We start from the raw sequence: 27,832 nt of genomic DNA, 5'->3' as shown, positions 1-27,832 counted from the left end.
AAAGCAAAAGATGTACAAAACCAGGAATAGCATCCATCACTTAGAAGGCTTCAATGCATGATATGAAACAAAGTCAAGAAGCAAATCTATAAAACTTGAACCCATGCTGATACTCATTCAAGCTCAGATGCTGGAAGGCATGCTGGTGTGGACAGAGTGCATTGGTTTAAAAAGGATAGGCACCACTTTTCCTACCACAGTTCCAGCTGGCTGAGTTGGTAACAACAGTCATTCAGTCAAGAAGCATCAGAGAGAGCATCCCTCCTCCCAGGGGAATCCCTGCAACACTGATCAGAAGTCTCAGATTTCTGCAAAACACTTACTTACAAAAAGTTATGTGCAAAATGGTTTGTACACCAAAACTGAATGGGAAAGGGCATGTACCTAGCACATGAAGAGTGAATAAATAAGAGGTAACTGTACTCAGAAAGAGGAAAATAGTATTGAAATAAATTATTTGCCATGAAAAATTCACTGCTCCTTGGAAAACCCACACCTTTGTGTTCATGATAGGTAAGAATACAGTTGTGTAAATTTTCCAGTTTTGAGTTTTTTTCAGAAAAATATTTATGTTCATATATGAGACCATTTAATGCATAAGAATTCTGTTCTTCCAGTGCAGAATAATGAACATGTCAGCCCAGAAATTCAGACACCTGTAAGATGTTGCCATCGAAGGACCCTATTGCACAGGAGCTTTTGGCTGTAGAGATTGTTCTGGAGATCATACTTTTTGTACTGGACCTTGTTTTTTTGGGCTCCTTTGAAGAGAGTAAATTCCATGGCAGACCAGTGCTGTTTAACCTTAGATAGACAAAAAGCAAAGGCAACACTCCTTCAATACAAATGTGTGATACCAGGGAAGGAGAGGTTTTGTTACAAGGTGATGAAAAAACATTTTCTGGACAAAGATGTGAGAAGCTAATCCAACAGTGACTGAAAGAAATCAGACCAATGTTACATGAAACAGATCAACTTTCATCTCTGACCTACTCACAAAGGACAAGCACAAACTAAAGGCAGGAAAAACAACCCTTGTCCTGCTGGCCTTTCTTATCTTTTAAGAGAGGCAGCAACTGGGTTCCCAGCTTTGAAGTCAGTCAAATGATGAGCCTGTAAAAACTATTTAGCACATGCCTGCATGCTGGGACATCGATGAAGAGAGCTGGGAATGCAGTACTCTGAAGTGGAAATGGCTGGAAAACTCTGAGGCTGTGGGATCACAGAGGAACATGTAGATCACCTCTGCCAGCTGCAGCAATGAGGGTGAGCAAAATGAAGGAATGGTATTTCATGTTGCTGAATGCGCACATTATATTGCTCTTGCTTTTGCATCTGCAGTGTTCCCCATTCTGCAGCTCTGAGCTCTCAGTGCATCCTGAACCCCTGAAGTCCAGAGCCTCATTTCTGACAGAGCCTGGCATCAAATGTGTCAGATGAAGTGCAAAAAAACCTCATAATGAACGATAATGGAATAAGAGGCCAGAGGGAAAGGTTCTTCCTAATAGTCAGTGATTGGTTCAATAAAAGCAGAGCACAGAACAACAAAAACAGAGAGAAAATTGGCAGCAGGATTAGCCCTGCTATTACTGCAGAGATCCAGCTACCAGGAGCCAGAGAGCAGCAGCAATACCAGGGTGCTAGTCTCCCACTGCAGGATACAAATAACTCCTATTGAAGTCAATGACATTTATTCATGTCCTGTGGCAACAAAATGGAGCCTCCTATCTACTTTTCTCAGTGGTGCTGTTGCAGCGAGATCAGTGAGGGTGAAGCATGTGTGCGTGTGTAATTTGTACTCTCTGTTCAAGAACCCTTAACTGTCATGACAAACTGCAAAAACATTGCTGGAGTATAAAAGACTCTGCAGGTCCCTGTCAGAGGTAGAGACAGAGCCATCAGGCTGTGTGCAGGCGTTGGGACTGTTTCCTTGATTCCATTCCCATTTTATCTCCTGCTGGCAGATCAGTTCATTCAACAAAGCATTCTCAAGTGCTATTCCTTGGTCTCCCTTGCGTTTTGGGGTAGAAAATGCCTATTTATTCCAGCTTCCTCTTTTGCCCTACTTACCCAGCTACCAGCACCACATTAGGATGTGGGGTATGTCAGGCATGCAGCCAGAGTCAAGGCTAAGAGAACGGTTGTGTTGCCTCTGAAAAGGCTGAGCGCTTCACGCTGGGCTTAAGGGGCAGGTCTCAATGGGTTTGCCCACACCTGGGAGGTGGATTCTCTTGGGCTTAACCTGAGGAAATGAGAGTTGGGGGCACGTACTGGAGGGCGTGATCTGAAGTCAAAATCTTCTTGAAAATGGGGGACAAAAAGGGGCTTGAAACCAGAGTAACACATATATCAGGGATATTCTGTTGTGGAAATACAATAGGGTAAATGATTGCTCAGGTAGTTCTTAGGAGAGGCTGCCATGGGGTTTGGGCAGTTAGTAGGGCTCAGCTAAAATCAGATAAAGATTTGACTGAAAACTTCAAAATAGGGAGGATAAAATGTGTTATGGTAAAAACATCGGGGTTTTTTTTTTGCTGTAGCAGAAAAAAAAAATCTAAATGCCTCTGCCTACACCAGAAAACCATTGTTGGTACTTCTTTTGTTCTGGTCAGTGAAGCATATGTTCCACTGGAGGTATAGTTTATAGCAGTTACTAGTTAATTTGTCAGTACTAGAGAGGCTTAGGTTGAACAAGATCAAGACTCTAATTCCAGAAGAGCTGTATCCCTAAATGGGTATAGTTACACTGGTTGAAATAAATATTTAAAGGAAGAGAGCTGCTACAGCATAACCCGCCTAACTCCTAAGCAGATACACTGCAAGATACAGAAAGTGGAATTTTTCTTCTTGTACTGGTTCAGAAGGGCTTTTTTTTTCCCCTTCTTTTTTCTTCCTCTCTGAAAATCCCATTAATTCACCAGATAGGAGCTGTGTGAGAACTGCTGTATTCCAAGGGGATTAGATAATGGAGAGGGAGGAAGAGGAGGGCCTTGGCAAAACACAAGAGCCCTCTCCCCACACCTTTTCCCCAGTCTCTCATCTGCCTTGCTTTTCCTTGGTACTGAATTGCATAAAAAATAATAAAAGTCTTGAATTCAAGCAGACACAGTTGCAGACACTTGCTGCAAATCCCTGGATGGCCACATCTGCTGCAGAATTCATAGCACTGGCTTGAATCCATTTAGTCAACTTCACCTGGAGATTTTCTGAGTTTTTCAGTTAAGGCAAAAAAACTCTGTGTAGAGACCCTTAAATTACTATAGCGCTTTTCTATTAATTTAGCTTCACTGCACTGAAAAAGGTAAAATAAAACCCCCAACACTCTGAAGAATAAAATGAGAACTCAGACACTCTGAAACCATAATAGTTTAGCTGGAAGTATGAATTTAAACCAATAGAAACCCTCTTGTAAATATTATTTCAATTTAGATTAAGTCATCTAGAACACTGACTGATGGAGGACATTTCACTGGAAAAACCCCTGCTTCTCTCACATATAATATGACTGAACTGAATTAAATTTTTCATAATCTAGAAAATATTAAACTGCATGAAAATTATCTCTCTTCAGTCAAGAGAGTTTCAGCTGAGGGCTTTGCCTATGAATAATTTCCTTTAGAGTCTTGTCCTTTATCTTGGGGTAATTGTGTTATTGTAGCCCTAGATTAACAATTAGTTTATTGCAATTTAGCTTTAAAGGAAAGAACAGTGCCCCCATGGCACTTGCTTCATTTTAACCGGTGCCCTAGGATCTGAGTGCCACAGAGGGGCTTTATCCACACTAAAATGGAAGATCTGACTGCAGTGATGTGAGCACAGCAGACAGGAGTGGATACCTCTCTCATCTAAAAAGAGGTCAGTGTTGCTATAACTTTAACACAGAAGCACCTGCAGAAACAGCTGCTGTTAACATCCTCATCATCCACTGAATCTGCACCCAACCAAGGCAGAGTGTGAAAACTCTCGGCGTGGCTGGGCACCTGGAAGCAACTTGGATGTTAGACTATTGCAACCTGGTCTAGCTAGGTGTGCACTAACCTTGTTATGTATCCTTCCTACAGTCACATCTCCCCATAGGTAGAGATGATCCTCGCACTGGACTAGGGACTTACTTTACCTATTTTCCATAGGCAACACATAGTTAAATCCACTTTAATTTGAACAATTTTGGAAGTGCAGTTAAGGATAAGGACCAGGCTTCTACCAAAAAGAAATCCCAGCAGGTCTACACTAAACTTCAGTAAATGAATCATGACTATAAGGACAAATCTACGTTGTAACCCAGGGCTGTGACTGGGCCTGAAATCTGACAGATGTAGAATTCTTCTTACTTTCACAACCTATAATAATAAAACTAAGTTTGATAAAGGAAATACCTTTTCCCAACATCTAGTCACCTCAGAAACAGGAAGAATTTGTCCTTTGTTTCTTGTATAACATTGCAAAGTTATGGAGAATTTTTGATAATTTAGTTTGGCAGGGAAAGGTGGTTGTTTTTTCTTCAAAATACCCATGTAGTTAGTTATTTCTGGAAGAAAGAAGAGAGTACTCGATGAGCCCAAAGTGTTACCAGGGTAAAAGATATACGAGTATGATATATCTTATTAATTTCTCCATACATTCCTGTTCAAGAAATTCATCAGCAGACTGAAAGGAAAGACAACTGGTCAGCTGGTGGCTGTAAATCTGTCCATCTGTGTAGCTCACTCTAGTCAGACACATTTGCAGAAAGCCCAGGAGCACACTCTGTCCTGTATCAAATAGTAGCTGAGTGTCGTTAATGTGTGCCTTATTAATCATAGAGTCTTAACACAAGAGCATCCATGCTATAGATGGAAATAAAGAAAAGACTAGGCACTACCGGGACTGTTGTTTATGCAGATAAGCAAGTGAGGTCTTGGGCATTTTTATTCTAAAGAGCACAGAGTACCAAAAGAGTCAAACTCATTTTTACCATTAAAGGTCAGTGTCTGATTCTTTTCTAAATGCTCCCAAGCAATTTTGCTCTCTGAAGGTAAATGTTTGGGATCTTGACAAGACCTGGGGCTTTATCTCACCTACCTTCAGCCACCTGTAAAGCAGGTGCCTTATGTAAACAAATCACCTCATTTTCTTTCATAATTAGCAAGAGAAGGAATTCAGCAAAGTTGCCCCCTGTGGTTCCTTTTCTCCGTATTGATGGTGGAGGAAACCCGTATTATTAATATAAACAACCTCCTTAACTTTTAGATGTTAGATGCTACCCAGTACCTATTTGTTGGGCTTCAGCTGCACCAAACCTACTTTTCTGACCCCTGGAGAGCCTTTGCATAACCAGCACCTGCCTCACTGCAGCTGCAGCAGCTGGAAAGAGGGGCTGTAATTAGGGCACTGTCACTGTAACTGAACATGCACAGAGCAGGCAGAGGATGAAAAGCCTCAGCACACTTGCGTCCTACTTAACTCTCATTTGAGACACTGGATCTTCCCGGCCTTCCTTTCCGCTGAAAACTAAGCAGTCTGTAAAAGGAGCTTCCTCCTGAATTGTCCACATCACAGTGAGATGCCAAGTCAAGGTTCCACTGAGAAACCATTCTGGGTAACATGATGTCACATTTACCACTCACTCCCTTTTGTTCTGCAAGGTATCGCCATCTCTTTATGCTCCTACATGGCTCTGGGATGTTCCAGGCACAGAAGAAATACATAAAGTTACCTCTGGCAACTTGCTTCTGTATGTCCAGTTACAGGTTTGGGCAATTTCTATAATATGGATGGTACCATTAAAGTATTTACTACTTATATTCTGCCTCTTAGACCTATCAAAATATGTCCCCTCTACCAGAATTCACAAGGAGAAGGTATTGTCATGAAACTGCCTTTTTAAAGTTCTCTAGAATCTGTACTGGTGGAACAAAGAAGGACAAGAGAGGTTTCTGACTGTTCATATAGCAGAAAGGAGTCAGGAGGGGTGAAGAGAAGAGAAATGCTGCACACCATTACTCATCTCAGGGTGCATTACTGCTGCTCCTTTATTTGCTGGACAAGTTTGTCTTCTGCACTCTTGCCTTTACCACCTTGCAAAATTTAGTCTGTGATGCAGTCAGATTCAAGATCCATCCTGTATCCCATCATCACTCACTTCACTCAGCACAAAATGTCTGTTTTCTACCACGTTTACTTGTTTTTCACATTCCCAGCCCTGAACCTTCCCTCATGCTACTAATTTCACACACACTTGTTGCTTCCTTATCCTGTCATTAGTCCTTCATAATCCATATTCACACACTCCTACCCACTTACTGCTTCCACCTGGGCCACAACCATGGCCTGACCAGTCAATCCCCACAGCGCCCTGCACTTCTCAAAGAAACATGAAGCCCAAGTTAAAAGTGCCTTCTTTCTTTATCCATTTGCTTTGTACATTGAAACACACAATTTGGTTTTCAAATTGCTGACAAACAGTGACTGCATTTACTACATTTTGCATCTAGAGTTTAATAAATATCATGGATGAAAACCCTGCATGTCCAATTTGCATAAGTGGGGAATTCAGATGCAGTTGCCCTGTGTCTTTACGAACTCCACGAAGTGCCAGATGACCAGTCACTCTAATTGCTACATGGGTTTGGGAGCATTTGATTTCTGAGGGGCAATTAAGCCTGAAACAGATTGTGGCCAAAGAAAAATGATCTGCATGAAAATGCACTTAATTATAAACTGCCACAGCAGAAACGGAACCTGACAGCCCAGCTGCCCCACAGGACTTCTGCATACACCACTGAGCAGAAGAAATGGTGCTAAGAACCAAGCTCTATAATCTATTGATAGGCACCAAAATAAACTCTGATTTTTAGAAACAGTTGGTTCCCAAGTAGCTTTCATAGATACAAAGGGAAGTACTGGATATGCAGGGAATTGAGAGGATAGTTTGGTAAAGTCAACATCTGCAACAACTAACAACCATACAGAATCAGAAGTCTGGTATACATGGAGATATATATACATTTGTTGCATGCTCCTCTTGTAGAGAATAGGACACTACTAAACTACACGATACATTTTCTACCATGTGTTAGGGTTTACACCTCTCTCTTGTTAATTCCTTTATGCTGGGATTGAAGCAGCTAGGTATAGAGTTCCACGTCCTTTCCCTAAGGAATAAAACGCCAGATATGGTGAAGAGCTGGCACCACATCATGCACAGCCAGTGGCAGATTAAGGGAGGGATTTTTTTCTACTACAAAAACTGTGATGTGAAAATCAGTTGCATACCATAAGACAACTACACTTAACGAGGTAGAACAGCACTGCCAAATAGTACAGCAGACACCCTGAAAGGATCGTGAACACCAGGACTCATCAACTTCCAGACCAAAACTCCTCACAAGTGTGGTAGTAAGGATGGAGAGCCTACAAGAATGATCACAGAGAATAAAGTAAAGAAAATAGAGCTAAAGCTTTATTATCTCTAACAACAACAACAACAACAACAACAACAGCCAAGAAATAAGACAGTAATAATGTCCAAGCTACTTGTATGATAAATACTGTGGATGCAGATGGAGCAAAACTATTGGGAAATATTGTTTTATTTGGAAAGAAACCAATTAGCAAAAGGAATAGAAGTTTGTGTTAAAGAGCAAAGATACGGAAGGAGATACAGGTCTGTTAATGGAACTTCTGATTCTAGCAGGTCAGACCAGAACTCAATCCTAGAAAAATGCCAGCAAATAGTAAGTACAATAGGCATCTGTGAGGAAGGCATCGACACAAGGACAGTCATTGTGCAGAATAAGAATACAAGTACCAAATTAAAGCAATGGGACACACATGACGAGCAAATTGACTGGGGATGGTCCAGTGAGTACATTAACAATGGCACCATGAAAGACAGAAAAGAGATTCCAGGCACCCATGCAGGGCCATGGAGGCTGTGGGAACATCGGGAACAGCTCTCAGCAGGACTGGTTATCCTCAGTAGCGTACTGCACTAACACAGTTTAACTATTTTTGATGCCCATACTGATCTGTTCAGAACTGAATGAAGCCTCACCACATGGAAAAATGCAGCATAAACAGCTTTTATATCCCAGCACTCAGGTACTCCAGGAAAGAAAACCAAAGGTTCCTATAGACTGGTTACAAAGATAGGGAGACTTCTAGAGAGCAGTAAAAGATCAGTGGTGTGATTATAGCACATTCTAATGGTCTCAGTGCACAGACACTGCCAAAGGATGCCAGCCCTTCTCTTGGTCCATGACTATCCAAACCAGCCTGATCCCAGCTAAAGTACAGATCAGTCATAATAAAGAGCAAAATTCTATTGGAGACACATGGCCAAAGCCTGAGGATCACAGCTAAAAGTCAAAGGGAAAATGCAGACTGCCCAGGAAACAACACATGTTGTAGCTTGTCATTTACACTAGCTGACATGCAGAATTATTAACTACTGTGGGACGACATAGAAATATTCTCAGTGTCAGAATGGTCTCTGTCTATAAACACATTTTTCAAAGTAATGGGAACCTACAGGGCAAACTTGAGTTAGAAATAGTGCAGTCTGAGCCTGGTGAAATGGCTGGATCCATTTGATCTGCTGTACCAATGGAAAAGGAGCTATCAGGAACACCAAGTTGCGGTAGCACTGCAGCGTAAGAACCCAGTAGGTAAGCAAATCCAAATTGGCTTAAAGCTGCTGTAGACAGCTGTGTTAATACAGTTAGTAAACTTTACCAGGATCTACCTGGTACACTCCCAGAACACAGAACACCCAGTTTTGTCAGCATGCTTTGCTGGATGTCAGTGTTTCACTGGTGTATGCCTAATGGGGCAGGTGCTAGTGGATATGTATGACAAGGGTGGTAGGGCCCTGCATTGCTACATGATCAAACAAACAGTTGTGTCTCCTGGATCTCCCAAACACAAAGATTATTACTGATGACCTTTGTATTATCAGGGGAAGTAAACTCCAGACAAGAATATTGGCCTATAAAACTGGCACGCAGGATATCCTGAAAAGACTCAATAAACACTTTAAGGAGGGATAAAGATATGAGGTTTTAAAACTGCAAGGTATTACTGGACTTTTCAGGCTCTATTACTAAATTCAGCAGTATCAGGGAATGTTCTTGAACACTGGGACATATTTGCTTATGCTGTTAGATTAACAGGCTGGTGTCTGGCATGGTTTTGGCCCAAGCAACCTGACACTCTACTGAGTAACTTCCAGGCACAGTTTGGAAGTTAGCACTGGCCAGGACTATCCCCAGTAGGCAGTTTGGATATGGCCACCCTATTTCAAGGCTAGAAGAGTTCAGAGGTACATGCATGGGTTGTTCAGTGTGTGCTGGTCTCCACACCAGGAACTTTTTCTGGACATAGATATAATTTGAGACTCTCCAGGCAATCCAATGAGTGTTACAGACAGTAAAACCACTCCATAGCTGCCCTCCTCTCCATAAACAAGGGAGCTGAGCTGCACCCCACTGTCAAGGGAGGTATGTGTAGTGCATGCAAGACAGTAACCTGTTGAAAGGGAGTAAACAATCTTTCCATCAGACCTCAGAGGTAGCCTGAGATGGAGGCTAAACGCATTTCTCTGACTAGCCAGGGACTTTTTATATAGGTAAGGTTCAGTTTTAAGATAGTTTGTAGAAAACAAATGTGTGAAAGGGTCATGCGGCAGAGCTAGGCAGGTCTGAGTCTAGCAGCAAAGACCTCATAACCTTACGGGAAAATGCAACAATTAGGCTAGCTAAATGTGTGATTAGGCAGTGGATGAAGCAAAACTTAAGAGTGGTAGTGAACAGAAAGCATGTTGTGAAATGCAGTGAAGAGTCTAGATACTAGGAAGACCTAGAAAGGGCATGAATGTCCATGAGTGAGCCTGACATGGGGAAAGTGGGACAGAGGAAACAAGTATTTGGAAAAAAAACAGAGCCAACGATTTGCCATACAACAGAAGGAAGACAACAACAAGGTTAAACCAAGTTCATAACCAAGGTACTAAAAACAAGAAGTAGGGGAACTGGTTTGCAGATCAACTCATTTGATAGTATATGACTCCAAAACATTAAAAAAAGGTAGTAGTTAAAGCCAAATCTGTAGGTTCAGGAGCATACTAATACCCACTTGCCTTAGTGGCCATTGGTCCTGTAAAGCACACTCAGGCTAAAATTGTTCAAAGTAGTGGTTTAACCATTCTTGTGTGACTTAGAAGGATGAACATGCCTTTCAGGAAGGAATTCCTTGGAGGTTTACTGAGGAGTCACTTTCTCTGTACATGGCTACATGCAGTTGCAGGATTTCTGGAGAAGTAATAAATGTCCATTTTGTGTTGCAAATGTGTCATAATGTTATGAAGCACTAAGGACACGTAACATCTCTTAGTCTTTGTTTTGCACACGTCATTCTGCTTTGTGCAACCCCACACTTCTCTTGTATGCAGTCTTGACCCAGGCAAATGAAGAAAGATAACAGAAACTGGTTAGGAGATGAGTCGTAAAGCAGCAATCATGTTGGTCTTCAGCCCGCTTCAGATGACTTAAGCCTTTTCTATTTCAGAAAAAAAGCAAGAGCTGTAAGTAGAGAACTAACAGAGGAGGGAGAAAAAGTAAGGGAGCTGGATCAGGTCACAGATCTCTCATGTCTGTATAAAGTCTGTTTATAATGGAGAGATAGGGGAGATTTCATTGTGTAGAAGAAAGCCAGGAATCCTTCTTTGATAACATGTCTGACTAAAAACAAAACATTAGTGTGAATGATTTGCTTTCTGTCCTGGGATATTTGAATTGTGTCAGGCTTCAGCTAAGATCCTGAATACACTTTGGAAGAAGGTGAAACCATGTCTTAACCTCTTAATCTTGCAAGGTGTGCACGCCAGACCATACCTGAACTGTTTCCTACTCTGTGGCGCCACCTCCTGGCACAGAATGACAACACAAATCCGAGTAGAAGGTGAAAAGCAAACTTTCTGCGCAGTTGTTTTATTTGATCTAAACTATTGTTAGAACTGCTTGTATGAGGGGAAGCAGAGGATGATATCATATTTTGATGCAGAGGTCTAAATACGTAATCGCATCTTTAGCACTACAGAATTAAAACAGGAGTACAAATAATACTGTATTAACACACCTTTACATCCTGTTGTATCAGTAATCGAGTAATCTTTGGTAGTATGTACATTTCATGCCTACCCATCCAAGGTTTCCCGTTGTCTTTCGAACCTACTCTATAAACATAGAGAAAGCAAGGAACTGCTCAAGGGAAGAAATCACAATCTCTTTTGTGTCATGTAGCAACAGGAGGCCTTGAAACAAGATCTTGCCTGCACAGGCTCTTCTATCTCTTCTGAGGCCAGCAGAAAGCCAAGGTGTTGCACTGCAGGGAAGATTTCAATTTTACTACACCTGAATCACCACTGGATGTTCGAGGCGAACTGCACTAACAAACATGGCTCACTACAAGCCATTAGGCAGGAGAAGATTATTTAGAATGAAAGTCTGAAGACATTTTTCAGAGACAGCCCTGGTCTCTGTACATCATTGTACCTTCTCGCAAGAGGGAAGCTTTGCCTTCCTTCCATGTTTCGGTAAGGGATGATGTGTGAAGTTACAATCAGGTAGGGGGACACATGGCTACAAATCAAAAAGTTGTTGATATTTTTACCTCCTGTCACTTTTTAATATGTCTTCACCTTCAGTCTGTAAATTGATGAAAAATCAGCATTCGTGCTTCCAGCAGCGTGCAATGCCTATTTTCTACGCATTGACTGATCAGCTCCAGTCTTACCTTCATTTCCATATTCAAAAATACATTGCATTAGAGAAGCTAATTGTTTTGGATAGAAAAGCCACCTGAATATATCAGGTAAATCCATATTAAAGATTTAGAAGCATGTTGGCAAAAATTTCTTGTGAGAAAAGTGGAAAGGATTCATTTAGGAAGAACTGAGAACAGTGAACTCAGTAAATGGGAGGAAGGCAGAATTTTATTCTATTTAAATAAGACATTCCTGCATTTAGGAGGACTAACCAAACAGGTAAGTGCAAATAAAATTTGCAACTGATCTTTCCAGATGGTATTTTTTAAAAATTTGCCTAAATGAGCATAAAAGAGTGAAAAAAGTTGCTGATTCTGTTACTTTCCAGGTGCAGAGTTACATATCTGGAACAACAGAATAGAGACTTAAAAAACTGTTGCCTTGTCATCTTTATTCCATGTACTTTATAAAAGGAAACATATTCACCAACACTGGAAGAGGAGGTGTTGTGGGGAAAAGGTTTATCTAGATCTGCATTTTCATCTTGCTACAAAACAGAAAATCTGAGAAGACTGTCTTTCTTGCTATTGGGTTTACCTTTCACCTCAGGAAAGTTAAGCTCAAGTCTTCATCTTGTCCCGCCCGTGACTGCAGCTTTGCCTAAAACATCAAAACCCCCTCTACCTGATCCGTAATAGAAAATAATAGTTCTTTCTACTGCTGTGACTGCTAAAATCATTGGGAGTTGCTGCCAATACCTTCTGTCCGTAGCTGTCAGGACTGTTTGCTAGATCTGCATCTGAACATCATGACTGAATGAACTTTGCTTGTTGCAGTTTCAGTGATGTTGTAGTCTAAAAACAGCACTGTTTAAAGTAAACTGTTTCTTGTTTAATACGGAATAATAAAACTGCACTCAAGAATATTGTAAAGGCAGCATATGGAATGCAACTCTTGTTGCAGTTATCAGAATCTAATTACCTAGGGGGAGGGATGTGAGGTTGAACTAACATTCTGATTTCAGAACATCTCAGAAATTTACTTTTCAAGTTACTAAGGAGTCTGAAATCCAGACATTAATTTGGATCAATATATCTGTAAGTTAATAGGACCAATTTTATGATGACCTGCTTCTTCCAGGACCTCAAAAAAACTTGGCAATGAACCGAGGAGAGTTTGGAGCACTAAGATGTGCTTATATGGAGCACTAAGAGCAGCTTATTCAGCAGGTATTTATATCTTCTGTCCTAGTAACAGGAAAGGTGCCATTGCCTCTGAGAGGATAAAATTAGGTGTTAACTCTATACATTCACTGAAAAGTCCTGCAATAGCACATGCCAATATTCTCTGAAGTTGAGTAGCAGCAGCAATACAGCAGGAAAAGAGGATATGATAAAGATGTGGTGCTTTGACAAAAGCATTTAGTAAGAGATATTGCCAATGCCAAGAATGTGGAGCTCTAGGAGTCTGTGTCTTTTTCCCACAATGGCAGGAAGGAACTGAATCACTGCAGGTCTCAGGGAAAGGAACTGCTTCAGGCAGCACCATTGGGTCTCAAAAGCTTTTAAGGGGTCACTAACATTTTTTTCTTTCCCTTCTGTAGTACAAACCCACCCTTTTTCTTGTGGACTTTGTTCAATCTCTGCCTAGCTCTCCCACTGCTCCTGTGCAGAATACCTTAAACAGCAGAGATTAGAGCCACCCATGTTCCAGAGGCATTTCCACCCATATGATGACTGCACTCCCAGCCAGCATAATGGTGCTTGGACAAGAGGCCTGTTCTACCTCCTCACCTCCAGACAGAAAGACTCAGGCAGACTCAAACACCAGATGCCATTGCACAGAGGTTCACTGGTTCTCGTGGAGGGCTGACCCCGCTTTGCAAGTTGAAGTATGGATTGACAGATTAGGAGGAAAATTAGGCAAAGGAAGTTTGGGTAATGAGAAAAGATTAGAATCAGTATGGGTCTGGTGAGGAACAAAATTTGTGCCCAAAAACCTGGGGCTGGAAACATGAGTTCCTCCAATCTGCTTTAAAGTGGGGTAATATGTCTAGAACTTAACAAGCATTTTTGAGGCACTTGGATAACATCGTGGCAATGGCTGCAGATCTGCCTATAAACCACTGTTGTTTGTTGCAGCTCACGGTACTCACTCACTTTGTATTTGCTAGTTTCAGACATCACCTATCTGGTGTTTGTAGATGGATTATGAGACAGCTTTAGCAAATTCTTACTATTTAGCAGTTGTTTAGTCCCTAGCCTTTTGAAAACAAACCAACCAGTTTCAATAGCTTACCTAAGAAGTTGTATAGTTCAACACACTCTACCTCTGTGCTAATATTCTTCTAGCAAACAATCCTCCTAAAATTCTCTTTCTCTTTGGATGCTTATATTAAGTTGTCTTGCTACTTAGGAATCAGTCGATGTTTTGACACCCCATTCCACTGTTAATAAGTGAAGTCAGCAACTCTGGACACTTTGACATGGGCACTACCTTCTGTCTGGGTGTAAAGTATGTCTTCCCAGAAGACATCTTCCCAAAAGAAGTCAGACTTCAAAGCTATGTCCTAAAGGCATTTTCATGTAGTTCTTATGTTTTCCTCTTCTTTGGGAGGTGCAATTGCCTCCATTGTTCTTTTAACCATGGAGGACCAGATATGACTCAAAAACATTGGGCTCAGCTTTGGGGTACAGCCATTCTGTTCATCCTTGTAATGGAGGTGTTCAACCCATTAAGATGAATGACTTTAAGAGCCATTGCTTTTCATAAATTAGAGAGAACAAAGTTCTGTGAGAAATTTGCTCCCTGTTTCACACAGGTATTAACTACAGATAAAAAGGCAGTAGGTAACTATCAGGCGGTGCCTTTCAGGGTGTTTCACATACAAGAATAAACAAATTCTCAGTTACTGCTGTCCCACATTCCAGTTCCAATACCAAAGCCTTTACACAGCAATGACATTGCTTGGTTTCCTAAAATAATGCAGAGGGGAAAGATAATGGAATGGGATGGGTGCAGCTTACCCTGCTATGTTACCACAGAAACTCAGCTGTTGATTTTCTTTACACACTTCTGCTAGTCTTCAGCTCTCTTGTGTGCATCGAAAAATTTTATCATAATTGAAAACACACCAAATGAACACCCAGGCACATTATCTGACTTCACCTCCTTTGATGAAACCTAAACAGGCAGAGGAGTAAAAGGAAGCATAGCATGAGGTTTGGTAGGAAGACAGATGCAGGTACAACTGAAAGCTCCTAATATGTCCAAAACTACCTTCCTCTTGGCCTGGCTGTAGAAGAAATTAGGTGGCACCTGGAAAAGCTGTGCAGTTCAACAACATGGGACCCCAAGAGGTATTTATTAGGAAGATTCTCCAGCCTAAAATAGATTAAGCTGCCCACATGCTAGGCAATTCATATCATAGGTGCTCTAGGATGAGTTAGCTGAGATCAGCACCAAGACAGCTGATCAGTTTGACAAGGCATGAAACTGACCTTGGGAACAGCAGACCTTTTGAGTAGTTTAAGAGAGAACACATGGTTGGTACAAGTAGGAAAATATCTAGAGTGGAAAGAATGGGGCAATCAAATGCCTCCTGAAACATAAAACTCTGAAAATGTAGAGTACAACTGGAGAAAATGTGAGCGGGTAGTCATTCTGTCTGTGTAGCAGTATGGTCATGTCAAATGAAACACGATCTGAACGTGACCCAGCTGTCAGATGCTTTTGATCACAAAACTGTTGGGTTCCTTTGGAGGGAAAAAGAGGAAAAGCAAACCGTGACACCACCATCTCTCCAGGACCCAAAGGTAGAAATAGGGAGCCCAGATATTTGAAACAATAATTTTGTTTTAGGGGACAGAACAAAATAAGCTTGGAAAGGGCAGTATGTGTAAGAAGTCCCTTCCAGGATGTCTTGGCAAGGGTCAGACCCCAGCCCTTCCCTCAAACCGTCAGTGGCTCAGGAGGAAGTGCATATTTAAATAGAACTGCAATATTTAAGTGTAATATTTAAATAGATGCTTTTTATTCTTCACTCACACTCATTTATCCAGGGTCACGAGTTCAACTTCTGTAGGAGGTCCATCTGTTGACATAGATGATATACTAAACCCAGGATTCCCTGGATCCTCCCTGCCTACCCCGATGAATGGACACTGTTCTGATGTTGGGTAGCAACACACATTTAGCAAAACTACTGCTTTCTGTACCTCCAGCCTAAGCTCTTTCAATTCTGCCTGACACTCTAAACTTGCCTGTTAACTTTCTTGCTTCTTCATGCTACTTCAAAACAATCAACATGTGTTTCAGCTTTGCTTGCCACTTCAAATCTGACTCCATTGCTTGATGCCTTACAACCATTTCTACACAACTTCTCAACTTTTCTCATCACTTAGATGTTACCTTTGCTCCCTCTTAGCTTTACTTGTCACCTGCTTGTCCCTTCAATGCTGCATCTTTGCTCAAAGGAGGACTTATGGTACATAGGATATCAGTGGGGTCTCTGTAAAGAGCACAGTCATGACAGCCTCCTTTGTCACATCCAGTTTTCTTACCCTGTTAGCACTACTGTTGCTGAGGTCGGGTTCACCCCTCCTTAGATACTTCTGATATGGTCCCATCATCCATTCAGCATGGCATCAAAAGCTGACACATAGCTGACATGAACATAATCTGTTCAGTTAGTTCTTGCTTTGACAGAGATACAGGGAAAGAGGCCAGAAATCTGCTGGGATTGTCCTTCTTTGTCCTCATATGCGTGAAGCTTTTGTGATTACCCTTATCTATGGAGTTTATAAGGTTAGTCTTGTTTCTCACAGTAGACAATTGGAGCAGATTAATGGTTTAGATGATAGTTTTCATTTAATATGGACATAATTTGTCATAAGACTATAGAGGGGTGTGGGGAATGAGGCTTTTCACATCATAAAGTGACAGTTATTAATTCTAAGTTGAATACACAATCTAAAGTGAGGTCAAGCAACAGTAATGCCAGCAGGACAAATGGGACAAACAAAAGCTCTAGCAAGTAAATGGGTTAAGTTTATGTTGTACAATAGTAAACTTATTTCCCATTAAGGGAATTTGTATAGAAATCACATAGGCAAGAAATATATTAAGTCCTTTGTTTTATCTTCTGGAAGGGCAAGGGACCAACAGCACTGAAGAAACACCTGATAAGGAAGCTTTTGACAGAGTACAGAGCTAAACTGGAAGACTACAGCCGTCCCACCTATTAAACTAATTATCATAGTTCTTGTCCTAAGGCAGAGGATGGCAGAGGAACTTTATTCGTTTACTGCTGTAAGGCTCACAACAGTGGTAGAAAATAAAATCAGCAAAGCTAGTGAACTCTTGGTCATTTGAAAGCCTCTCCAAACAAAGTGCAAAACATTCCATCAGTACAGACCCCAAAGAACTAAATACATTTATAACAAGGAGTCACTTTCTCCTCCCTACCTGGGAAGAAATTCCAGGAAAGAATGCTGAAATCAAATATTTTTCTGTGCTTGATGCGTCAGCAGAGTTCTGGCAGGTTCCCTAAGAAAAACAGAGCATACATTTGTGAAGACTATGTGAGCCTTTTGGGAGACACTGATTTGGACTGTGCTACACACCTAAGATGTTTCACAGGAAAATATAACACATTCTTGATGCTAAAACAGGTCCTGAGATTTTCTGGGTGAAATTTTGAGCTGTGGAAAAATAATAGGCAGTATCAGCAAAGCCTCTGAGGGGATCAGGAGAGTCTCAGAACAATGGTGGCTACTACAAGTTCCTCATGTCAAATGTTACTTATTTACTGGGATTGTAATTAGAACAACAAGGTTACAGGTAAATCACAACAGAGATGAAACCCTGGCTAACACACCTGCTCCCCTGGGGAAAGATGGGCACAGAGATTAAAAGGAAATTTTAAAGAGTTAAGACTTTGTAGGAAATTTAGTCGGTTAACAACTAGTATGAAAATGCTACTATGCAAAGATGTCCTAAAAACATTGAGTGGAAATCCTGCTGGAGCATAAGAATATGACAGTTAATCAGAGGCTTTTGTTTGGAGATCATCTGTCAGTAGGCACAAAGCTAAGCTCATCTGGGGACACCTCTCAGGAGGTATTGGCAGGGTGTACTTAAAACATCTCAGTCATATGTGCTGGGAGCACCACCAAAAACAATGTCAATATAGCTGGAATGGAGAGGGATATAAAAAGTTTCATCTACTTCCAAGATAGCAGTGCTGGCTGCAACTGACCAGAAACCATTTTCTTTTTTTTTTGCCATTGCCAAAAGGGGACTGGCAAACACCTTCTTGTGAATATAGGCAGTTTTGGGGGTGTTGTTTTTTCCCAGCAACAGACCTGTCATTCATAAACTGAAAACTTGGGAGAGTTTTGGATTACAGACACTCTCTAATGCCAGAACTCTTAGCCTTGTCTTTCCAGTGATGGCTCCATGGCAAGCCACTCCTTGCTTTATCTGTCTGTTTCTTTCAGGCTAACCTTATACTGTCCAGCAAACAGACAACTGCACAACAATTCTTGAGTTCTGCAGTAGCCCTCTAGTTCACTGCTGTAGCTGTACAGTCAGACATGTTAGTTCATATTACCTAAATATGAAAAGTCACCATACTACATCCAAAAAAGGTCCCCCTATCCCAACAGTCATCTCATGGCAAAGACCAGTAGTGGATGCTAAGTGCAGAGTAAAGAATATGGCAAATATAAGGGGTATTCTCCAATCTTCTTCGAGTGGCCTGCAGGGCAGGGAGTTCCTGAAGCAGAAGCATGTCTTTGTGCCCGATAGCCTTTGTCTAATTTTCTTTTGAACAGAGGTCAACTTCAGCCTCCACAGGATCCTCTGACAATAACTTCCACAGTCTATTCATGAACATGTGCAGTTAGAGTTAGTAAGCTACTGATTTTGAGGGTTTGACATTGTTTGTTATATTACTACTGATTGCTAAATTATTATTTTCTTTCTTTTTTTTTTTTTTTGGTGGGTAACAAAGCCTATCCGCCCTCAGTGTAGCAGTTAGTAATCAGCTACTGAGTGATGCAGACCATGGGCAGGCCCCTGGGATCTGAGTGAATGCTGAACAAGACAACCGTTAACAAGGTAAGAACCATTTCTATGAAATCATTAATTGCAATCAAATTTTCAAGATGCTCCTGGGTAGACGAATAATATCCCTGAAGCACTTGGAACTAGACCAGCTAGTCGCAACAACTATATTTTAAGTGCTAAGAGGAACAGTAATTTAATTATGCTCTGATGCATAACGTTTGCACCTTAAGACTATGTAAAAAAAAAAAAAAAAAGACAAGAAAGAATAATGCTACTGATTAGGTATAACCACTGCTCTTCTTTCAAGGATTTTAAGATTTCATAAGGCTTCTTTATGGAGCTAGTTAGCAGCAATGACAGCAGTTTTACTTCAAGCACAGGCACAAAACATTGGCCCCAGCAAAGACACGTGTAGAGCATGCCTGACCAGTGAGGATCAATTCTCTATTTTTCATTAAGATTTTTGTGTGTCTGAGAAGACAAAAGATGATACAAGTGGAGAGAACAGCCGAAAGAAAAGTACCAGGTTTGGGAGGAAAAAACACTGGGACTCAGAGACAACTTGGTGGGGTGCAGGGAGTCCTGGGGAGAATTTGGAGAAAGAAATTATCACAATCATGGAAATTGTGCCATGTTTCTTTAAATAAAAGGGGTTCCATTAAAGAGGTATTTGCCTCTGTCAGCAGTTTTTCCTAACTGAAAAAATACAGAAGACCACACTGTTTTAGCTAACTGTCAAAAAGGGTGGCAGGAAATGTTCTGGTGTTGCAGGATGCCTATGTTGAAAATATTTTTCCATAAAACATGGATGGGTAAAGAAAACAGAAACAAATTAGAAGGAAAGGCCTACTTAAGGAAAACTAGCTTCTCTGTGTTTATTTTTCAGTAATTGTGCCCCCAAATACTAATTTTTCCAGCTTTTCGTTTGCCACTTCTTTAGAAATCACTGACCTGGCCCATCACCCAGTTATCTTCTGACTGAAAACATTCCTCAGTAAATCTATTCTAAGCTGCTCCTGCCACAGTTTCAGTCTGTTAGCAATCTGGCCATTTTATTTTTATTTCATATTTGTGTACGGCCCGTTGAAGACAAAATCTAGAGAAATGATTTTGAATTCATATTGGGGCTAATCAAATGTAACTCTGCTGACATCAGTAGCATAATATTGACATTCCTAAATTGTGCAAGGACCTCAGACAGAAGGGTCTTTTTGTAGTGCTATTATCTTCCACAGGCTTTGGAAAAGCTTGCTAAAACTTATGGAGTTCTGTTTGGTTAGCTTCACCCCTTCCCTCCAGACCCCTCTCCCCACCCCGAGGGGCGCAGGGGTGGGCTCGGGGGCTGCGGTCAGCCCATCCCGGCCCCTCTCGGCCGCCCCTCCCTCCTCACACCCCTCCCTGCTCCCGCGCGGGCCCTTCCCCGGGCTGCAGCCCTTCAGGGACCCCCTGCTCCCGCCTGGGCTCTCCACGGCCGCAGCCCCCGCAGGAAATATCCCCCGGCTGCGGCGTGGGGCCCTCCCCGGGCTGCAGGCGGGGTCTCTGCTCCGGCGGGGCCTCTGCAGGGCTGCGGGGGGTCCCTGCTCCGGGCCTGCACCGCCTCCTGCTCCTCCTCCGGGCTGGGGTGCCTCTGTTCCCCCCGGCGCCCCCAGCTCGGCTGAGGGGCCCAGCTGTGCCCTGCCGTGGGGCCGCTGGAGCCGGCCGGGACCGGCTGTGCCCGGCACGGGGCAGCCCCGGCCTCTCCTCACAGAGACCTCCCCTGCAGCCCCCACTGCCAGTGCCTGGGCATGGACACCCAGTAAAGGACTGCACAAATGAATCCATTAAATATTGCTATTCAGGTGTTCTTACAGGTCTGGACTGGACCTTTTGTAAGCTGACAGTGTAAGGATATTTCTGGACATGTCTGCACCAAACACACGCCCACACCTTCGAGGTGAGCTGGAAGCCACCGTTTCTTCTGCAGTGAAGCCATGTTGTAATGGAATCTGCAGCCAGCCCCACCGCAAGGAGGGACTAGGTGCTGTTGCATCTGCTCCTGACCCTGTTTCATCTCCTGCAACATGTTGCACCTTCAGAAGCTGTGAGTTTTGGAGATGCACCTCTCCAACCTGTCAAGTCATTTACAGAGATTGACAGCTGCCTAATAGCCATGCTGGCTGTCCATCTGCCAGTTGGGTATTGCTCAGGATGCGGGAGGCAGGCAGAAAGGCCTCTCTCCATCTTCCCCTCCCATTGACCAGGGACATTTCAGAGCAAGCAAAAGATGTTTCTTCAAATTTCTTTTCCTAGTGGTCCCCTGCTCTCTGGTTTTCTTATGCTCAGGCAGGGCAGGGCAGTGAGGGAGGTGAGGACCGTGCTGGTGGGGCTGCACTCCTCACCCGTGTGCATGGTGTGCTGGGAGGGAATCACAGCCAGCAGAAGGCCTTGACAAAGCAAATGAGCAGCTTCTGGATTTTGCCTGTTGTAAAGCACAAGAGTAGGGGGGCGTTCAACAAAACAAAATGTATCAAAACCAATAAACACCTGTAGCTTTTTTTTTTTTATTCAGAGTGGCAGTAGGGGGCTCCCAGGACAGCAACTCAGCAAGGAGTGAAAGGGGATTAGACTTCTACAGATAGTGAGGACATTCAAAGGCAGAGCAGTTCAGGCCAACAACATTTTTCAGTGGGATGTCACAATGTGTGTGGCAGGGATGGAGTCACTCTCTGACAAACTGAGATTAGAACAGAAACCGCAATGCAGAGGATGAGAGCAAATAATCCCAAATCTGACTGCTAGCTTCCTCCCAGGAAACTGCGGACTCTTCATTTGCTGGGCTAAGGGTACCTCCACGCTGTACCTCCACAGTCCTGTGTCTAGCGGCATTATAGCTTGTTTGTTGAAATACTAAATTTTTAGGGAAAAGTTTGCTTGTTTGCTTTGATTCACTGCTTGTTAGTGTGTGGGAGGCAGTTTAACCACAACCCAGACTGCTTGGGAGTCACTTTTATGCTAAGAAACTGTCTCTCTCAGATTTCTCCTACTAACTAAAGTAGGCTGATTGTAAACAGAACAGGAAAAAAAAGGGGGCATAAATTCTCCCTGTCCTCCACGTACATTACTCAGTAAAGCAAATGATCCCTGTCACAAGAGGACATAATTCCCGTCCTCCTTCTCTTGCTTTAAAGCAAGATGTGAAGAATCAGCACAGTGGGGAAAACTGCTCAGAACATAAGCTGAGAGAGCACGACATCAGGATATAGTCACGTTGTGGTGTGAAGTAGTTTCTGCTTATGATGACAGTTGGAAACCTGATGAAAATGCCTCTTGTTGATAAGACAAGTTCATATAGGTTTCAACTTGAAGAATTAAGGGCTATTAAATGATATTAGGAGCCGTTCAAAACAAGCGGGTAGGTTTTATTGACTATGGGTGGTAGACCTGTGCAAAGCATAGTTAAAGGACTGTGTGGATGCGAAGCGTTTACACTGGCTTAAGGGAAGACATGACAAGGATAAGGAAGACATCCTTTGGGGATTATGAGTAGACAAAGCACATGAGTCTTAAGAATCCCTGAAATAATTAAAGGCTGGGAGAGTGCTTGGGAGAATTTATACGTGCTAGCCATGTTTTCTTTTTTTTCCCTGGGCATTTGCTTCTGCACTATTTGGTACAGATGTCAATAGATATGGGATTAGGCTGACCCTTAGGAGTAATGACTATGTGTATGTTCTTATGAGGATAGTTGCTACTCCATGGTGCTGTAAGTAAGACTGCAAACATCTCACTGAAAATATTTAGATAAGACGAACTTTTGACAATCTGTTGTTTTGGAAACCAAAGGCAAAATTTAAGTTCTCCAGTGTGGGTTCCTGCCTAGTCCCTCACCCAGAAATTCCTGCTGGAATAGGAGGGAGGACTCAAAGGCATAAACATCATCTTGTTTTGAGGTCATTCTAATCAGTTATCATAGCAATTTGGTGGCTTTCTTGGAAGCTCTAACATCTGTTAGTTCAAAAAAAGTTGTTTGGCTTTCCTTGGGTGAAGTTGCTTAGTGCAGCATTTCAAAGGTCCTTCCTTCCCACACTTCACCAGTGCAAAGAAATTCTGGACCAGCTCTGACTCTATTGGTGATCCCACTTATATGCTGGCTAGGGCTCCAGCTGTGAGTTCCTCTTCCCCTAAAGATAAGACTGTGAGAGCCAGAAAAAGTTGATTATCAGGCATAGAAAGATTTCCATACTCATCATACCCTTCAACAGTAGGTGCTTTTACATCTCCTTAAATGTCATATTTAAATTCCATTTTAAATTCCATTTTAAAACCTAGTGCAGGAAGGAAACTTAAAATAGTTTTGCCAATAGCTATAGGCTTTGACGTTGGAGTCTGTTGGAAAACTCAGGCAAGGCACAGGGAGACATTAGCTGTTTCACTCGCCTCCACAAGATAATGTCTATTAGTACAAGTGCTTCAGGAGAGGGTGGGAGGTTGAAAGGTGATATCCCCAAAGAGTCATTCTGTTATGTTTCTTCTACAGCAGCTTGGCAAGTTGCAGTCTAATACCAGCTCCTGGTCAGCTTTTTTTCTCCTATCATCTTCACGCCTACATTCCTGTGGTTTTACTTGAAAGGAATACATGACATAAATCTATACAAATGCCAAACATGCCCCCAGCTGCTGAGCTGAGTATTTCTGATTCAGAGCAGCACCAAATAACTGCACAGAACAGGTCTGGAATAGCCTTAGAAGAATAGGAGGGGAAAAAAAAGTCAGACTTTACAACACTTCCATTGAAAAGCCTGGAGATGCAAGGGTGACCGTAACAAGAGCTGACTTGTCTTTGACATCATCGTCAAATAATATTTGCTACATATCAGAGTGATACAATTTTTTCTCACCGGAGCTGCCAACTTAGGCCTGATTCTGTAAGAGTCCAAGCACCTTCAGCAATGGATTGTGAGGCTTATGAGCATCTTGTGGGAACATGCCTGCTCCTTCAGATTTTCCTCAGGAAATGAGTGCACTTGCAAGGCTTTCCTGTTGGAAATAAACCAGTCATAATTTTTATTATGATTGTAATACTCAGGCTCCATGGTTCAAGCTACCATACAAATAGTACTTTAGATTTGCAGCGTTTGAGATAGTGGTCTTTTCTTTACAGTCTAAAATGTTTTATTTCATTTTGTAGCAGCTTTTGCCTTCTGGAGGTCTCCTGAGCAGTCCCAGCACACTGCTTATGACACATACAGCTCAATGCAGGCCAATACCAAGATGCAGATCTAAGTGACTTGCCAACATTTGAGAAAGTGCAATCTTATATTAGCAATATATTTTCTATACAGCTCTTCTTATGTAATTTTCTGTCACTCACATTTTCTATTAAGTTTTTTTAGGGAAGAGTCTGACAAATGACTTGTAGTATAGATATAAAGCTACATTTGGTGTCATTGGTTTGATACTCAAGAAGTTTTACATGAAAAAACATACACTAAATCAACATTAAGACTGCAAATTTAAGCACTTAGAATTTAGGGACACCTCAGGTTTAATTTTCCTGTTCACTTTTCATTCATCCTCCTCATGTGTACACATGTGAACTCAGTGCTCAATGACAAATTAACATGCTATTTTTAATTTGGAACAAATCTCTTCGGTGACTTTATAAACTATTTAATAAACTATCAAAAACTTCTTTCCCCCACATTTTTGGCTAGTGATTATATGTCCAGTATATTTTTTGTTCTTCATTTATCACTATACTTGCACACACACACACACACAAAAATAAAAAATAATTTGTTTTCTCAACAGCTGTATTCAGAGTTAGAGGACTGAGACTAAAATCTGGAAAATACACTCATTCTGGACATCCCTTATGATATACTAGATCCTTGATTTTCTGACCACTACCAGTCATACAGCTCCTGTGCCTGAAGCACAGCTTGCTATTGACTTAAGATGCAACTGGACATATTGGGCATTTTTGCAAAGTGGATCCTTGGTGCCTGATTAAGTATGCAGAGAATGAGGAAAACACAATAGTGAGGATTACATTGAAATTTAATTTTGAAACCTAATATTTCCAGCAAGCTGGAAACCTTTAATTTTTGCCAGCTCTTCAATAGAAAGCTTCCTTTGCATTGGTGAGGCATGCAGGTAATGGAAAGACTGATGAAAAGAAAAGCATATGAATTAAACCAAACTTGAAAAAGATGATGGGTCTTTAGGTTCCTTCAGTGATTAGATGAAAATATTTCTCTTTTTTTGATTAATGGAAGTTCTTTCATTGACTGTAATGACAGGTAGATGAAATCTCATGCGACATAATGCCTCATTTCTGTGCAAAGTTCATGCTCATTTAATTTAATAGAGACTTATATTAGAAAGTAAAATCTCTTACAAAGTTTTCTTAGAAACGTCCCCATCCTCCATCCCTGTAATTTCTTTAATGAAGCTTTTCAAATCTCACTTTTTAAAATTTCTCAGACTGAACTGTCACTCTGCTTCCCCATGATGAATCACATTTTGCCACAATGGTTGAAGGGAAAGACATCCAAAGTGCAAGGGCTATAAATTCACAGATATAATCAGCCACACACAGTGGTGTTACTTTACCCTCCCATTTCCTCCAGACCTGTAGCTTATTAGATGCCCCGGCCAAAAGCTTAGGGCCTTGTGTTGTCTCTAATGTATGGTGAATTAATTTTTCAAACCACATCTTTTAAGCAAACCACTCTTTTTTTTGGAGAATTTCAAGTCTCCTTTTGAAGCCAGAATGTGTTCATTGCTTAAGGCCTTGGGACATTGTAACTTCTGCAGTGTTAACATGGACAGAACCTTGAAGGGGGCTGCAGTTGACATGGGTATCAGCCTTGCTGAGGGTTTTTTTAAATCACTGTGTCTCTCATTCCTATATTCTCTGTGTTAGTGCCCAAGTGTATTTCTGATAATTCAGTTAATTTCTCTTTTCATTTTTTGACAAATATAATGTATGTAGCACTAAAATTAAAGATGGTTTTAATCAACTAGAAATTTGGAAAAGAACCATGTAGGAAAGAGAAGAATGGCCTGGCTTTCCTAATTGATTCATTATCTTGCAACAAACAAGGAAAGAGTGACTGTTGAAACAGCTTTAGCAGCCCTACCTTGCCCCTAGCCTTTGCAACTGCAATATGAGCTCATCCACCATTTGCCAGGATCTAAACAATTGGACAATTTTTTGCTGCTCTGGTTTACACTTTTTGATTTTATATTAACATTTGTCTGAAGAAAGTGACAGCGAGCCAGCAAGCAAGGGAATAATTCTGTACATGTGCGTGCACATACGTATATGCCTGTGGGATTTTGGATACATGCATGTGAGTATTCGGTGGATGAAAGATTGTCACTGAGGTTAGCCACAGAGCGAGAAGGAGAAGGACCGCAACCATCTGACTGGGACAGAAACATGAGTCAGTGTCCTCATTTTTGGTTCTTCATAAAGAAACCTATTCATCACGTGGCCCTGGATGAACCACTAAGGTCAGACTTTGCTCCAATGTTTTTCCAGTGGACAGCAGGAAGAAAGAGCAGTAAAAGACACTTGAGAAGGTCAAAGCCAACAGGGAGTGACTTGAAAGGAAAGAATGACCAGTGGCCCCATGGAAGGGAGCAGAGTCTTGTGGTATCATTTTCTTTGCACCTGGAAAAAAACCCAGCACCTTCTCTCTCCTGCTATTTCTGTATGGCATGAATACATACTTCTGAGACAGCCTTTATCCCAGACATGTTTAAGACAAGGTTAAGTTTTAATAAAAATAATTTACTCTGATCTGGGTGACTGTGACACACAGTTTATGTACAAAGTCATTCCATCTCCAAAGTTTTATTACTTTTTAAACGTTGACTTATTAAAACCAGGATTGAGTGTAAAATCTGTCACAAATACCAAAAGACCTAAAGTGTGAAAGAATAAAATATAGGAATTATCTTGCAGTTGCAGCAAGAAACATGGTTGGGCTCAAGGCATCACTGTGTGAGGTAGCACATAAAAAAGGAATGAAGAACGATCCCCAAGCAGGGAGCATTCAAGATGTATATCAGAGAGGAAGGAAGAGGACACCCAGGAATGAGGTAGGTGAAGTAGTCCATGAAGTTTTTGGAACTCAATAAAAAAGCAGCCCTCACCAATTTCCACACATAGCTCTTCTGGGGAAGATGCTAACTGGTCTCTCATCACTGACCACTGACCCCACACCAGGAAGATTCTTGATCTAAACCAGAAATCAGCCATAATAACACAAAGATGAAGATATGAAGCAATGTTATAATGAGCTGGAGTGACCACTTTATTCTGTTTTTAATAGGAGCGTGTGTACAAGCTGCTGAGTTGGCTGGCAGGACAGGCATGTGAACCAGAAGCTTGGGAATGAGATGAATGAGGTTGTACCATGAGCTGAGCTCTGTAGCTGGGGGCTATCCCAGCCCTTATGCTCTGTGGGCTGGCACAGATGGGGTGGTATGTAACTCACCAGTGAATTATACATGCTGTTAAATGAGCTGTTGAGAATCCCTGTTTGTCTGGAAGGGCGTTAAAATGAACAGGAGATGCACAAAAAAAATCCTTGGTAAGAATATGAGCTTGAAGTATTTTAATCTGAATACCAATGGCCCCTGCACTCTTCCCTCAAGCTTACCTGACTGTCTTTATCCCTAATAGTAGCCAGAACCACGACTCAGGTGAGACAAGACACATTGAACTGAATGAAACAGGAGCAGGAAGGAAAGAAGCAGCCCATGAGTGAGTGCCCCGCTTTGCATAATACGCCACTCACAAAGAGGGCTTTGTTCTCAGCACCCATCCCAGGCAGGGGTGCGCTGTCTAGCATAGACATATATATAGTCATAAATGACACCACACCAGGAACATCCTCGGATGGTCCATTTCGACATTTCTTCTCTTGAGCCCAGGGCGGTCCCTGGGGTGTTTTTGTCTGATGTTAAGTGATACTGACACAAATCACGGTGCAGGTGGGTGGGTAGTTGGGCTGGAAACTGCTC

General features: G+C 41.8%; 1 long non-coding RNA gene across 3 annotated transcripts in view; it reads left to right on the top strand.

The window, feature by feature from the left end:
• The window catches only part of LOC135311845 (uncharacterized), a 42,940-nt gene extending 16,336 nt beyond the window's left edge, over window positions 1-26,604 (top strand). For 2 of the 3 annotated variants that reach the window (XR_010371374.1, XR_010371373.1), the window contains 2 exons: window positions 18,759-18,865; window positions 20,665-26,604. This is a non-coding gene — a long non-coding RNA (uncharacterized LOC135311845). Of the gene's footprint in view, window positions 1-12,852; window positions 12,973-18,758; window positions 18,866-20,664 lie in introns of all 3 variants that reach the window. The other variant, XR_010371375.1, reaches the window with a different exon arrangement.
• The last annotated feature ends 1,228 nt before the right edge of the window (window positions 26,605-27,832 follow it).

The sequence above is a fragment of the Phalacrocorax carbo genome, chromosome 2 (assembly GCF_963921805.1).
Source record: "Phalacrocorax carbo chromosome 2, bPhaCar2.1, whole genome shotgun sequence".
Lineage (NCBI taxonomy): Eukaryota > Metazoa > Chordata > Aves > Suliformes > Phalacrocoracidae > Phalacrocorax > Phalacrocorax carbo.
This window is presented reverse-complemented; position numbering and strand designations above follow the sequence as displayed.